The 16766-nt window shown below is 39.9% G+C and overlaps 1 protein-coding gene across 1 annotated transcript in view; it reads left to right on the top strand.

Annotated features, from left to right (window-relative positions):
* Positions 1-16766, top strand: part of MOSMO (modulator of smoothened) — a 31532-nt gene that overhangs the window by 1977 nt on the left and 12789 nt on the right. The window lies entirely within an intron of this gene.

Genomic DNA, 16766 nt, shown 5'->3' with positions numbered 1-16766 from the left:
AGACCTAAAACTGGCTCCTTTGCTATGTTTTGAAGCCAAACAAGTTGATGGCTTTTTAAAGTCACAAAGGAGAGCTAGCTGTCATATGGCTGCTTCCTTAATGACCATTTTGTAGGTTTTATTGATGTGGGATTTGATGTCCTCTATCACGAGACTTCTGGTTAAAAGCAATGTAAACATTTATTCCCAGTACTTAGAGCTTTGCAAATGAGCCTTTTGCCCCAATGGCAAAGCAAGGAAGTGCACGGATGCCCATTGAATCGAGGACTTCCTGTAGTAAACACTGTAGTATTGATTTAGGAGGGGAATGTGTTTGAGTGCCATTCAGTAGCCAGAGGCTGCCGTGAAGGAGGGCCCAGGAAGACGCTGCCCTGCCCATAAACCCTGTCGCAGCTGCTAGCGAGATTCAGGGATGCTTAGCAGAATACCACACTTGAACTGCATTCAATCCCTCTGACTTCCATCCGTACAGCTAAGTACTGTTTTGAAGCGTTGTGCCCTCAGCTGGTGAAAGAAACTGTTTCTTTACTTAACCTCTCTGTCCCTGGGTTCGTCTCCTATAGGAATGATTCTAGATTCTGCTTCCACAAGTCAGCCTAGTGCCAAGGAGAAAGGAGAGTAATGCTGTCCCTGCGTGGCTGCTGTCCTCGGAATTCTGAAAGGCAGCGTGAAGCAGCCTGGGCTGCTCGGTACTGCAGCTCTTTGAGCGTTGCATGGAGCAGAGGTCTTGCAAATCTGGGCAGACAGCACTGTACCAGCTCATTTGGAGCTGTTTACAGCCATTAAGATTGGAAACCTGGGCTTATATCTCAGGTAAAAAAAAAAAAAAATCTGATTCAAATGCTAAACAGCATGTACATCTTACTCCAGTGGAAATGGTGATTTTCTGCTAAATTGGATAGCAAAACAGATGAGCTGCTTTAATACTCTTCTGGAAAATCTAGATTGTTTTATGTATTTTGTTTAAAGAAGCCTATGTTATGTGGAGACCAGGGCTCATTTGTCTCCTAAATCTTACTCTTAAAAAAAGCTTTGTAGTCAATTGAAAAATGTTGGCTATATAATTTCCTCTCCAGTGTTGTAACTGAGGAATTGAGTACAACTGAGAGCACTGAAGGTTTCAGATGCTTATATGTCGTTAGGCCAGAGAGGAAATACACCTTCCTGGATATGGGTCCAAGCCTTCATTTGGTGCTTTTTCTTTAAGTATTTTTGCAAGATTTGTTCCTTCACGTGGCTTCAAGTATTTCTTTAAGATTATAAAGGAAAGATGGAAATGAAATTTCAGAGTTCTCATTGAGGTTTAGTTACATGTAGTGTACAAGCACAGAGTACTGATAACTCCCATGTGGAAACCTCGGTCTTCTTGCACGGGCATCCTTTTCTTTGTGACCTGATGCTCTGTGTGAGAAATAAGGGCAGAGTTGGCTTTAATTTAAGTCAATTCCAAAACTCCCACTGATTTCAGTAGTAATGAATTTTGCTCTTGTATCTGTATACTTCTGCAATGAATTTCAAAAGCGGATTGTTTTATCTCCATATGTTCCCTTTTTGTGTGGGATGCTCTTTAATGATTTTGATATTTGCCTTCAGTAAGGGAGGAAGGGGGGGGATACAAGTTATTCTAGCATCAGCACTTGATCCCTTTGTAGGTAAAAGGATATGAATAGCACGTATGGTTGAAGTTAGACATGTTAAAAGCTGTACACGTGGGGGGTTGATTTGAAATGCTTTTTAAATAGGTCAAATAATTCAACAGAATTTAATCAAACAAAATCCTCCTTCGGAAAGTTAAGCTATCCATTTGTTTATGTGACTTAGTCATCCCTTTCTATGTAGCGTGATTGTGCATTTGATTCCAATTTATAGTACAAAGTGTACCTTTGCTGTAGCAGTCATTAAATAAAACAATGTCAGAATTTCAGGGTGCTAAATTCTGGTGGATGTTTCTAAAGCAAATACTTGCCATGTTCTGTAGCTTTTTGTACCATGCTGTACAAGTAACAGTATGACAGTCAGTTGTGGGTTTCACTTGTCTCTGTTTTGCTTACAAATGCTGACTTTCCATGTATCTTCCAAAATGTTCTGTGTAATTCTTGGTTTTGCATACTCAGTTGCTGTGTTATTTGTGAAGTACGATTCCAGAGTCAGTGGCATCCATGGAGCAAGCTATGCCCAATGGCTGCTCCTCAGTTAATGAGGCATTAACTCCCTGCTCTTGTGAAGTGCTCTAACCCATGTAGGAGATGATTGCTGTTCAGTGTTATTACACCACTTTTGATACCTCCTCCTGAGGAATTTCTCCCCACACTTCAAACAGTCGCTTTGTTGGGATCAGCTTATGAGGTATCGCAGGTGATATGACCTGGCGGTGATTTCCAGCTCCTGCTGAGTTTCAGATCAAACTGCTATGGAAATGTTTTTCTCTAATTGGAGCTCTGGCTATGCATGAAACAAGCCCAAGGCCACATGAAGGTACTTGAATCAACCAGTATTGCTAAATAAAGCATCAACAACTTAAAAAGGGTACGAACTTTGAGTTCCAGCTGGTATCATTGTTCTAAATGCAGTTGTCTGCTGGAAAATGTAGCGATAAGATATTTAAAAATCAGTATGGCCCTTCAGGGTCTGTGCTGAGAACCTGGTAATGTTTCGTGCTGCTCTGTGGAGGAACTGTACCACAGAGCAATTACTGTGCTGTGTGCTGAAGTAGATAATGTTTTGTTTTCTTTGATTTATGTATAACTGACTTTTCAGAAGGGTTCTGGTGATCGTCTGTTAAATACCTCGCAATATACTCAAGCCACAACATGCTTCTTCCATTTGTTAACAGAAAATGATGTGGCGTGATAGGAAGTAATTCTTTGAAATGCCTTTTTTTTTCTGTTTCTTTTGCACCATAACACGCAGTCACTGTGACAGGAGATGTTATATGCCCTTCCACTGACTTGTTTGGAATGTGTGCTGTGAATATGTAAGAATGCTCTGATACAGAGAATGAAGAGTTACATGCTGTCATGGCTTAGAAAGAGGCAACTACTGCAAAGCAATCTGCAAAGCCATTGTGAACATCAGAGGTGTTTGAAGTCAGGTTCTTGAATACAACTTCCAATAATACACTTCCCTTTAGGTGCCCCAGGTGTGTGAGCAGGCAGGCAGAGGTGGTGCTCTGTGGTAAGCTGCTGATCTGGGCAGCGAGGGAATCAGGACCTGCCTTAAGATGTAGGCACCAGTGCTTGCAGTTTAGAGATGCTGCCAGTGCCTCTAAAAACCACCAACAAAACTGAATAAGAACTGGTAAGGCCTGGTAAAGAATGTAGAGACCAAGTGGTCTGAAGACAAGAGCAGTCTGTTAGAAGATGTGTCTCCGTCGGGAGTGCAGTGCTGTCCTTAACATTTCCATTCCATTTCATGACTAGATGTTTTTCAAGTGGATGTTAAAATCTGACAAAGCAGAGGGCTTGAATTGTGTTTGGGTTCTGCAACTGACCAGGCCTTAGGGCATGAGAAAAATTAATAGTAAGGCATTGTTGTAATGAATTAAGTTTGTGCTTGCTCAACATTTAAACATATGGAACTGTTTTATGTGTAGGAAGAATCTCCTGAAAGAGAGCTGTGTCAGCCTGGTTATTTGAGCTTGCCAGGGCAGGCATGAGAGATCTGGTTGGTTTTGTCCATAGAGGAACTGATGTTTTACATTTGCATTTTAACAAATACAAATTAACTCTGTGTGTTAGGTGAATGTTTTGTTTTCTCAGTAGTGTCTGAACATACAAAACTGCTAGTTTGTGTGTCACCAAATCCTGTGGAATTCCTCAGTCTCTAGTACTGAAAAATTAGGTAAGAAACATAATTTGTAGAGTACAGATCTGGGATCCAGTAACATGTATTTTCCTTTCAAATCTAGCAGCTGGCATGACTGACTTTGGATGTTGGAAAGTTGTCATGGTCGTGCTGCAATTCTTTCGTCAGTAAACCAGAGCTGGTATTCTTTATCTCAGAAATGCCTGTGAGCACTATCAGCAAAGCTTTGATTCTTTTTGTACCACAAAATAAGGATTTAAAACTGTTTGAAAACTGAAAAATGGAATCCTGTTAAAGACTTAGGCTTATTAAAAACACTTGTATCATTTAGTTCCCAGCCAGCACTTACATGTGAGTAGCATTATGTAAACTCAATTTGTACTTCTGCCAAAGCAAAGAAGATCAGTAGGTCAAACTTTTAAGCCTGACCTACATTTTTAATATGTATCTCACAAGCTCAACTTTTTCCATCCTCTTTTTTTTTTTTTAATAGTCTTGAAACAAAGTAGAGAGAACTAACTTTTCTTGCCTGTTTGTGGTATGGTATTTAGGATTTACATCTTATGGAGGAGTTCTTCTCCACTTGGTTCTAGTATCCTTTTCCAGAATTTGTTGACATCTGCATAATTCAGAAAAAAATGTAACCAGAGTAATTCATGGATAAGGAAGAGTATTAACCTTTGTAGAGGTTAAGTGCTGCTTTCTGCTTTAGAATTAAATAGAAAATGACGTTTGTAGTATGGTGGAACAAATACAATATGGAGGCTGTTTTTATTTCTTGTACAAAGTAATATGGGAGTGATATATTATTATAAATTCACAGTTTATGAAACTTCAGATTTTAAAATCAATTTATTATTGCTTAATTAAAAGTTCTTATTGTAATTTACAGTGCCTACAAATTAATGGACATAGTCTCTTTTTATTGGGGACTATATGCAGGAGGAAAAAATTTCTATGGTAACTTTGCTGCAGTCCCCTTTTGTGTACTCCAGCTGCCCTTCTCAATCTCACTTTTCTTCCCCAAGCCTCTGACTGATGGAGATATACACAGATCTGAAAAAACTGGAGATATGGCCAAGAAGAGGATCTGTGCAGGGTACGTGTCTGTTTTAAGGAGAGGGAAGACATGCTAGAGCATTGGAGTGGCAAAACACTTAAATTTACCAATTCCATATAAATCGATATGGAATTAAGCTGTAGGTTAGATCCTTTCTCAAGGTGAAGCTCTTGGCTTCTTCCTATTTTATTGCATTTGATTTCCTATTTATGCGTTATCATGTTTGTATATGTTTTTTAAATCTTGTAAGTAGAATTGATTGCAAGAGGTTGGGCTTTCTCGGGTACCTTAGGGAGCATGGTCGGATGGTTTGTCTGCTGGGCAAGCTAATCAAATATGAAGCACTATCCACACTGAAACACTAGTCAGAGGTTCAGAATTCCAGAGTGTGTAGAGTTGCTTCCTCTCTTTGAGCAAGACATAGTCTATTATGTCCACATCCTTGGGATGAACTGAAATGTTCCCTTGTGTTGGCATCTAAAGCCTCCCAGGGATTTACTGCAATATTAGAGGCCATCGTTTCCTATCTGTGCAATGTCGTGTGATAAGCAACAGTTGGCTGCTACCCAAGAGCCTCACGGTAGGTGCAGTTCTGTGCTGGAATTTCCAAAGCACTTTGGGATTATTAAGGATGACAGTCTCTCAAGGTGTAATGGCTAATAATCCACTTAAGTTTAAATATTTTTCCAGTTGAATACATCTCACATTATGCCTTGAACTTGACTGCAAGCAATTCTCTGTGTGGATACTGGGGCACTACATTAGTAGGGCTGAGCTGTCTCTGAACTCGGTGTTTCCAAAAAAACTAATCAATTACGGTGTTCTTAGGCAGTAAAGTCAAGTTGTTTACCTTTGTAATGCTCGTCATGGAGTTGACTTCCCTGTTTATAGCATTCTTATCCCTGTGTTTTCTGTTTTGTTGCTCTCCAGTCATTGCCCACGTTTTCTTCTTGCCTGGTTTCCTCTTCTCTTGCTGTGACTGCTTCCAGCTCTTGGCAGCCTATGATACACAAGAAGTGTAGATTATTTTAAGAAAGAAAATGCAGAAATTTCAGTGGAAGCACTTGTAATGGAAACCAAATGACCAGTGTGGCCTTCACTCCTGAGACAAAGCGAGTTCCCCTCCTGACAGTGTGTCAGAAGACCAGGGGTCTTTCATTCTCATATGTGACACTGCAGGGCTCAGCTTTGCACTTGGCTTAAACTAATGGAGTGACCATCAAGGAATAGTGGTTTGTGGGAAGTGAATTGACAGAATCTGTCCTGTAAGTTCAGTAAGAACTGAAAGATGTCTGTTTTCAAAATGGCGTTACACCAGCTGATGTTTAATGGCTATATCTACAGGTCAGAACCACAGTTATCCTCCTGGACTGCCATAAAGTTAGCTGTTCTGTTATGTCTTGGAAAGAAGCTGTTGCTGTTTTTGTGAAAATAAACTGTGCACTTCAACATGCAGGCTTCCTAAAAGAGGAAATCTAAGTTATTTTTAAGTCTAAGTTATTTCTAATCTACTTCATGGGTTCAGGAGCATGAGGCTTGCACACTTGCAGCAAGATTTGTTCCTCAAGAATTTCTGAAAATCCTTCACAAGTAGCAAATAGTGTTTTAGAGCAACAGAAGTGATACTACTGGAACATCATACTGGATAGCTGGAACATCGACAATAATTTTAGTTTCCTACAATGGATAACTTTTAGGTAGATAATCAGTAAGATCTGCAGGTTCTTCATAACCTTGCAGAACCTTGTGGCATAGGATTATACTTTAATGTTACGGCATAAGTGAAAGTAATGTATGGATAGTCCCAAGAAACACTGAGGCTTGAGAACGGAAAAAGTAGTACTGGACGTCTTAAAAAAATATTATGAAGCAAAGTTTATGAAAAAAGGAGTGATTCCATTTTTGAAAGGGAGCCCCTCCACAAAACTGGTCACCTTAGCAACTTTATGCTAGAAAAACTAAGTGACATTCTTGTTTTTGCAGACTTGTGCACTTTTGTTTCTTGATTTAATTTCTGTTGATGACAAAGAGTAGACTTGGGGACACTGTTTACTTACGGCATTAACTATGAATCTGGCTTTGAAGCTTGCCTGCTTTCCTACCACTATCATCCTGCTCCCCAGTTATATAATTCAGTTGTATTTTAAGGAGTAGTTATGGTATCGGAATAATAAAGAATGGGATAAGTTGGTTGTCTAGTGTTCTTCAGAACTTCTTTGCTGCGAAAACATCAAAACAATTGTTTTGAATCTAGGTTATTTTTACACTTTTCTAACTGATGGCACACATGTTAATGTTATTTAGATATTTCAATGAAATGGTTTGTTTTCTGCAGTAATAATCTTTGTAAACATCTGAAATGAGATGGACTCTGATCTCCTTGATAGGCACAGCGAGTGTACAAGGGGGAACAATTTTATCTGTAACTTCATCAGTGTGAACTTAACATGTCAAACATGCAGCCTTTAATTGTGACGTCCTTATACCAAATGCAAGTGAAGACAATGAAAATGAGAGGTTGTCACGGACCTCAAGCTTCCTGAAAGCTGACTTTCGCACAGAAAGCGACTTGTTTGACTTGCAAATATTTTTTTAGCTTGCATCCCCAAAGCTTTTACTGTTTTGTGCAGTCTTCTCTGTAGAGAATAGAGATATTCTAAATTGCAGCATTCAGAGCTACCTTCTTCATTTTTTCCAAAGCATACACAGCAACCAACTTTATTCCCACAGTCTGTGGTAGTGGAAGTGTCAGCTCCAAAATTGCCACAGTGGAGGAATCTGATCTCTGTTCTTACACAGGAGAAAATGCCCTGCAGCTTCTGTGCCTGTTAATGCAAGGAGTTTTGTAGGCGTAGCATGCTGTGGGGGAAGAGAAGCCACAAGGGTGAAGGAAAACCTTTTTTTCCTTAGGTTGAATTCCATTCTGAAACTAATCATGCACCTAAATTCATATGTTAATGATGTAGTTCTTCATTGCAAAAACTCACGTGGGAAGAAGCATGTTTCACTTCGTTTTTTAAACCCACACTTAATTCAGTTTTAAAACCATGTAACGAGATTGTGCGGGAAACCTGGAAAGATCAAATGGCCAAAGATTTCTAATGTGGTCTCATAAAATCTTCAGTGGAATACTATTGGATCATTCAGCAATTACAAAAAGCACCCTGAAGCTTAATACATGAAAAATGTGAAATAGAGGTGAAAAGGGTGAAATAGAGTAAAAGTTAGAAGCAGTAGCTGCTCTTTTACAAACAGAAGTCTGTTGACACATGCCCAGTATAATCTGAAGTAAATGCTCTGTAAGTGTGTGTTTGGTAAGATGAAGTTAATGATAAAGACAGAGCATTTCTTGCCTGCTTACATTGAATCTAAAATTAGAGAGGCTTCTGTTTCAGAATGTCAGCGTAACAACTGTATAAACATATGTGAGCAGATAGGCTTTTTGGAGCACAATATAATATCTGATTGCTTTTTAAGAATAGTCCCACTTGTTCAGAAGGGACTGAGCCCTGCTGTTCAGAGGCTCACATTTTATCTCAGTCAAGTGCAAGGTGAACTGTTCAGAAGTAGTCTGTCTTCTCTTATTCTATCCAAGAAAGTCTCCAGGCTCTTCCAGTCTATATTTGTAGATGCTGATTTGTGATAAGGGAGTGTTATCACCACACAGACAACACGTGCGAATTGCCTAAATAATCCAGCCTTAAATTCAGCAGGTTTCTAAAACAAGGACTTCCCATAGGAAAATGGATAAAGAAAAATATAACTATGGGGTATAGTTATATATATATATATATATATATATATAGTAGGGATATCGGGATATATATATATAGTTATAGTATGGGATAAATTCTGCCTATGCTTCCTGCCTTCCTGTTCTCCATTGTTTTTAATGTTTCTGTTGTGATGGGAGCAATGAGGAAATGCCTAAAATTGAGAATTATTACTACAAAAGAAGCATTTTTTTTATTTGCCTGAGAAGTTAAAGCTACCCTTTAAATTAGGAGAGTTTAAAATGTTAATCAGCTAGAAAACTGCGGGCTGTCCTTGAGGGTAGATTGTATGGACTTAAGTTGTGTGTCAGTCTGTCTTTCAGCACGAGGCTGTACTCACAGAGAATAAATTCTTCATTGGAGATATTCTTTGTTGGACCTGTAACCTCTGAGGAGCAGACACCTAAAATTTGCAAATAAGTTTTAACACCTCTCTTTTCACCTTACACCACTGGGAGGCTTGTCAGACCATGCAAGAGCCAGACCAGTGGGTGTTCTCAGAGCTTGTCTGACAAGAGCTGAGATCAGCAGCAGCTATGGCTGACAGGAAAATGATCCTTTTTCCTCCCAACTTTGATTTCTTAAAATGTGCGGTATTGAGTGCAGGGCCAGAACTTGAATTTTCATCCTCCCCTTGGATGCCCTTGTCACAAGGCCAGTGAAATTGCTTTAGGTTGCGAACAGGAAGTTTGACAGATGTTCCTCCTCCTTGAATAAAGAAAGAAAGAACAACAGGATGCTTTACTTGGTGTGATTTGCTGGTGGTGGTACATCTGGCCTGATCCACTTGGACATCTGAGCCCACAAGTCAAATGACTTGGTGAAATGGTACTTCAAGATGTGCAGAAGGAGTTGAAAGCGGACAGTCCTGATACCCAACAGGACAGGGTTGTTGCCAACCCACGAACAGATTGGTGTAAGACACCAGTGTGGGAGGTGATCCCCTAGGAAGTGCCAATTGGGAACTTCAGTGCTCTCGCTGGCTGTGGTGCTGCCCTGTGGCCAGCTGGTGCTGCCGTTACTGAGCCAGCCCGGCCACCGCCTGCTGCTGGCTCCTGTAGGTGCTGGCCGGCCTCGGCGAGCCCCCAGCTCAGCCGCCTGCCCGTGCCACTTCAGAGGGCTCTGAGGAGGCTGGGTAGGACTGCGTGGTGCACGGGAGGAGAAGGATTGCGTTACAGGCCAAATATAACGCTCTTCAAAAGCACAGAAGCTCATCAGATGCTAAACGGCAGAACAGCTGTAGGTGTCACAGCTTCTGGCTTTCTACTGAACATATGGCATAAAACTAGCAGAGCTGACTGGGAAAAACACTTAAATATTGACACTGCCTTTGATCTTTTTTTTAGGCACAATTTTGTCAAATTTGAGTAGCTCTATTTTGGTTGAGGGAAGACTGAAAATAACTATAGATTTCGTTTAATTTTTTCTTTTTAAGTTAAAACCTTAAGCTTTTTGTTGATTTGTTTTAAAACAAAGCAAGGTATTTTTGCCAGGCCCTTGCCACTTGAGAAACTCAAGATTCTAGTCCTCACTGACAACTCTGTCCTATTGTGCAAATGCTTATAGTGTCAACAAACAACCAGAAGGATGCAACTTATTAGAGATCCTGTTTACCAACATTTAATTAATGCTGTATTCCAAAGTAGCAAAGAATACCTTTGGCATGGGCAGATTTCTTGGCTCTGATATGTGAGAACGCTCAGAGCCTTTGTTATGTCCTCAGGAGAGTTGTTCCTGTGTTGTTGCCTGAGGATAACTCTTTCAATGTGTGGTGGTCCATCTTGTTGTTGTTGGGTTTTGTTGTTGTTGTTGTTTTTTTTTTAAAGGAAATAATAATAAAAAACGCCTGGCATTGAAAGCCTTGGATGTTGGAATTCGGAAATAAACTTACTGCTTATTGGTCCAAATGTCTGCAATTTAAACACCACTTAAACTCCTATATCGTAACGATTTTCATCTGCAATAATAAATTTCTCTAATACTACTAAGTCATAAGTCATCTTCCCCAATATACGGCCCCTATTTTTTTTCTCTCTGGGGGTGGTGGGAGGGAGGGAAAAGGCTGTTTTTTGTGGAAGGGGGATTTGGTTTGAATTAGGCGTCATACAAATACTGAATTGAAAACTTTTGAGACAATTCAGGCACCAGATGGTCTTCAGCAGCAAGGCTGCATGATAAACCATGACCCTTTAACGTTGACTAGATCTTTAAAATGAGAATTCTTCTGTTTAAAAGTCATTAAACTTTGGATTTCTAAAGAATGTCAAAAATGGTACCTAATAAGTTAAGTTGTCTGGGTATTGGATTGTTAAATAGAATTCAATTAATAGGTTCATCACAGCTAGTAAACTGAAGCTAGGGAAGTTACCTCATCTATTATTGCCAATATGTGTGGTTTTTCATAAGAGTTTCTGACAAAGGAACACCTTATGTATCTCTAGTGCAATAAGAATAGTGCGTTTCAAAGTTGGTTTGAGAAGTAAAGAACATTCTGAGTTCAGAGAAGGGGATAAATGGAGTAGAAGAGAAATAGCAGCTTATATAATGTACCTTGCAATGTTGACTTGCTCTTAAAAGATTCAGTCTAGGTAAAGCAAGGACTTTGCAAGTAAATCTAGGTCTTTATTAAAACTGATCTTTCAACATTGTAAAAAATACTTTTTAGATGTGGGTTTTGAACCAATAAATATCTATGGGACATATCAAATGACCAGAAGAAAGGTCAAATTATAAAATAATACTGGTCTGCTTCAAAATGATCAACTCTTAAAACTTTTCTTCCAAGGTTAGCATAACTGTTACATAATTCAAGAGACGGAGTCAAAAACCTAAGATCTGGCATACAAAGTACAGAAATGATAACTCATAATCCATTGTGTTTTGCACTCCTCTGTATTCTGTGCATTTGCAGTTAATCCTCTGTTGTTCTTTTAACCCTTTCTCTAAATCATCCTTTAACATTCATAAATCTTATTTTAGTGAGTCAGAACTTGGTTACTTCTTATCTACTAACTGAACAACACAGTGGATCATCTGCAGTAAAAGAATCAATCTGTCATACCACAGTGCGAATACAGGATTTGCATGGTAACCTTGAAGTTATTTTAGTGGTCTAAGTGCTAAACAGCATCTCTTCAAACTATGCCCCATTCCTCACAAGAGAAGTAATTATTTATGTAGCAGATGTGGTTTTCTCATACTTAATTGGAAATTGGCACTTGATCCTATTCTTATATTTGATCCTTTTACAATACCCTTTATAGTTATTTAGGTAATCCAGATACTGTCCTACAACAATGACTTAAGCAAAGAAGTGTAGAAAAAGGTGTTATTCCATTTAGAGTTACTTAGCTGCAGTTAATTGTGTGTGTACGGTGATTTACAAATGCTCCAACGTGACAAAATTTCCATTGCAGGAAAATGATTTTGGTATGTAAGACTGGGAAACATCCCACTTAAAAAAAAAAAAAAAAAAAAAGGAAAAAATGCAGAATTCTTTGAATTACTTTGGGGGGAAAGAAATCTTCTTGGAAATACTTCCTCCTTGTTTGCTGTTACGGGCAGTTGTGTTGGAACCATTCTTACCTTATTCTGTTGTTTGTTCCTCTCAGGAATTCCTCGGCTATGCTTCGCTCACTTTGAAAACGTTCACCTGTCAGAGAGGCTTGGTTGCAGGCAAGGAGCAGCAGACATGTTAAAGGCAAGATGGCCAAAGTCAACTTGATGGTTAACCTGAACTTGATACAGGGAATTAGTTTGCGATGAACAAATCACTGCATTCTCTTTAGACTTTTCAAGTTTCCGCTTGGATCAAGTACTGAGCTGCATCTGTGCTTAGACAGCTGCAGTCTGTTCCTCCACTTAGGTAGACCTGGCCCCTTTTCCATTCAAGTTTATTAATTGGACAGAACTTAGAAACTTTCCAAGAATAATTTCATTTCCTCCTGTCCTGGTCTGTGGCCCAGTTAAGTTGCAGGAAATGGCTTAACTGAGCTGCCCTTATTTTACATGTCATTGTCTGGCATGTGACTGTTACCTAACCAGCAGCTATGAATGTTTTAGTGTGCCCAAATAACGTAGCTCCATGTACTGTGCTCATTACTAAAACATAAAACATTGTCCTTGCCACATTGGCAGTGCTCTAAGATTTACATCTCCAGCGGCTCATTAGGAGCCCTGTAAACTATGTTCTTTGCTTAGCAAAGATGACATAACAAATGTACTGTACGCTAAAAAGAAGTTTGAGCAGAAATCGTCAGGCAGATGCAACTGGGGTTTCTAGCAGAAGCACTCCATCTCATCAGGACTGCAAGGGAGGGAGGGCAGGTGGGTGGGCTGTTGTGGAGCAATTGACTGTTTTAACTTCCTCAGTAGGCGTATTTGTCCATAATACTAATTTAATGTTAGTAATAAGCATGTTGCTTAGGATGTGGTTAATATATGGAAGGTAAAAGTGAGGAATCTGTTGTCAGGGAATATAAAAGGTTGCAGATGCATTTAAACCCAAGGAACAGTGTTATCTCTAAAACAAGGGGAAAGAGTATTTGCAAGTGGGGGAAGTGCAGGGGACAGGCAGGTGTCCCAAGCTTTATGAGGAAAAGCAGTTCTGAGGATTTGTGCTTTGTATGTTCGTGTGACAGTGTAGCTGCTGAGCTCTGACTTTGCAATGCTTGAGCCCCACCTCGTTCACTGCCTCATGCTTTTATCATATTAATTGATTCTTGTGCCACAGTTAGCTCTGCAGGTCACTGGCACCTCTGCTGTGTCCATGTGGCATGCTTGATCCTGCACATTCCTGACAATCAAATAATAGATAAACAGCAAACATCTGAACAGCTGCTATTATGCCCCTGCTTTCCAGACGTGGTTTCGCTGTGCCACTGTTAATAATTCAGAAGTGATGGAGAGGTGGGGGAGTGAAAGGGCTGCAGCAATCTTTGTTTCTCCCCGCAGTGTGTGCTTCCTCCTTGGTGGCTCTGTAGTTACCACGGAAACAGGAGAGGGATGGCACAGCATCGGCAGGGCTGGCATGGGACTCGTGGGTCTGCTCAGCGCAGCGGCACATCTGCTCGAATGGGAAAGCCTAGGGCTTGCCTGCCCTTGGTGGGGTGCCTTCTCCCCCCTCTGTCTCTCTGTGGTTTTGTGAAACTTAATTATAAAATAGATGATGCTCCCAAATTTTAGTGCATTTGTTAAATAGCCTTTTTATTAGTGATCCTGCTAAGACAAAAAAAAAAAAAGCAGTGTCAGAATAAGCATTACTGGAGGTCTGGAGGAGTAAGGTAAGGTAGTGTGGGAATGTGATCATGAAATCTCTCACTGGTATAATGTGGAGTCCTGATTATGATCAGACTCACTGTTGGAAGGCGGTTTCACGTGTCTGAAGCACCCTGGTACTTTAGGGAATAGATTTACTGGAAAAGACTAAGGACCACTTCACATACATTTGCTCAATTCAGCATCCTCTGCTTTGATCAAGGCTGAGCCTCATTTTTAGTAATTCTGAGTGCATATACTAATCACTCCTTGCACTGGCTGTACTGAGGTGCGCAGTGCTGGTCTGGGAAGCTACGGAGGGGGAGGATGTGATGTGACGGGAGGGGAGCCGCCCTCAGCATGCCCACGCTGTCCTCCTAGCTCACTGCAGGTCTGGGGCTTTGGAGGATGGGCAGGCATGCTAACTCTGCTGCACGTGTTTTAGGGCTGTAGAGTGTATCTGGTTAAGCTGCTTTATCTACTAGCATTATTTCTGCTGTTTGTTTTACTGCTGCATGTGGTGCTTAGATTTTCAGCAGTTACGCTGGCATTGTTCTGAAGGAAGGATTAAAAGCCCCTTTTTCCTAGGGGTAAGATTGGAACTTGATGACCGGCTTGAGATGGACTATTGGGCTGTTCTCTAACTGCAGGCAGGAGGAGACTGTCCAATATAGTATCTCTGTCCCTCCTTTCAGTGGTAAATCAGATAAGAGTAACCAAGATTTTCTACACCTAGATATATCATTGGCAGCTGCCTAGCAACTGTTTGCTTGCCGACTTTAGAGCAGGACCTACATAATCAAATACCACGTAAACCCACTCTTCTGTAGAGTTTTATGGCAAGTAAATACTCCTTTTACACACCAAAGAAAAGTCTTATTTATGGAATCAAATTTTATGTCTGTGTAGGTATGAATATGCCCAGCAGAATAATCCTGGCTGGCATGTATGAGGTTCTGCAGCCTCAAGCGTTCATTTATTCTGTACCTGCTCTTCTTTTGAAGTCTGCATTCAACAGGAGATCTGTCACTGGGAGCAAGCTATGAGGTTTAACTTCGTGCTCCCTCAGTTTGTGTGAGATAACCCGGTATTGTGAACTTAATCTTGAACTTGAAATTTATGAGTGAGGTTGTTTCTCCTAGTTACCTTTATGGAACCTTTAGAAATAGTTCACAAACCTTTTCTTACCCTCATTCGACCTCCAAAGAGTCTGTAGGCTTAGGGTTCAAAGCCTTAGCACTGTTGCTTTCGTCAAAGTTAAAAATGCGCTCAATTATTGTCTCTGAATTCAGGAAATATTTGAGCTCATGATGTAATTTTTACACTTTTAAAAGTTATTCTTTAGTTTAGAACTTCAGTTTAGACAGAACTGACTTTTGCTATAAAGGCAGCAAAATTGATGTTAAATCCTATTCTTGCAGAGCGACTGGGATTAGTTTATTGTTCTGTCATGCTGCAGTGAATAGCCTCTTTATCCCCAAGCTACTTAGTGTTTTGTATGAGGTTCTGCAATATGTGTGTGTTTCAGGGAGCTTGACTATCAAGGACACGTGCACATCTCCCTTCTGCCCTGGCAGCTGATGTAAAATGAAAACATGGCAGGCTGCAAAAAAGGAACTGAGAAGCCCTGCATGCAAAACTAGTATACAGGCATGTGGGCTGTGCAAGTCTGCTTGTGTAATTCTAGCTGAGTTCTGATTAATCCTGGTGTGCAGCCATGGTACGATTGCTGTATATCTGGAGTAGAAAATGCCAGTTTTGCAGTAGTGGGTTTTGTAACTGACACATTTTTAAGGATTTTACTCAAACTTTTACTCAAGATGAAAATACATCTCTGAATCTTTCAGTGAATCTTTCATTTTTTCTGAGTTGCACACTCTATTTTTAAGTAAATAATGTTATAGTTGACCTGTTTAAAATAATTTGTGGAGGAAAGTGTTGACTCTAATGCTATCCATTGATGACTTTAATTTAGATAAAGGACAATTGTGATTATTTAAGGAAGTAGGTCAGAAGAAAAATTGTGAAGAATTGAGGAATATAGGACTTAAGTGTTGCAGGAAGAAATAGATTTTAACCTTACATGTTAATGTTGCATTAAAATTTTCCAGGTAAAGAACTTCAGTATTAAAGCTTACTAAAAGCTGCTTTATGTATTAGTCTCAGATGCACTGAAATAGCTACTAACTCAGATTTACTTGGATCTAATAGAAAACATCTGATTTTCTGTCACTTACAGAGTTCTGCTTGTCATGATATGTCTTAGGCTCAGCCTGTTGGTTGCATTCCAGTTTGCTACTGTAAGAGTCAACTACAATTTTAAAATGATTTGGTTGTTTTTTTCCTCTGGTGGACTGTGACAAAACAATACAGTTCCTGTACCAGTCTCGTTCTTTTCCTAGGATCTCTTTGGCTAGTAGTATAGATATCCCAGGTGGTGTGTGTTGTAACTCTTGTTAGCTGACAAAAGAATAGATGTAAGTCAATTGACTCTTAGACAGTTATTGTCAAGAAGTGGATTATTTGGAAAACATTCTTAAAATCTTCATGTGAAGTAAATGGACATTCTACTGCAAGACTTTGAGGATTAAAGCTGTGTTTACAGATGAGAGAAAAAGGCATTAGACTAAGACCTGTTAGGGGGGCTGCATCCCATTTTATCAGATTATAAAAGTATTTTTTCTTCCAAAGATGAGGTAACTCTACACCTCCACTACCATTTTAGCTGATAGTGGTAGGCTTCATAGGAGTGCTTTATCCCTTTGATTAGATCTCGACTGCCACTCAAGAACCAGCTTGTACAGCCTGTAGCCATCTCACTTCAATTTGTGCAAAGGTTTGATGAAAGAACATGAAGATAGATGTCCCTCCTA

This window comes from Anser anser, assembly GCF_964211835.1.
Source record: "Anser anser genome assembly, chromosome: 15".
NCBI classification, from domain to species: Eukaryota; Metazoa; Chordata; class Aves; order Anseriformes; family Anatidae; genus Anser; species Anser anser.
Note: the sequence above shows the minus strand (reverse complement) of the source record. Positions and strands in the feature narration are given on the sequence as shown.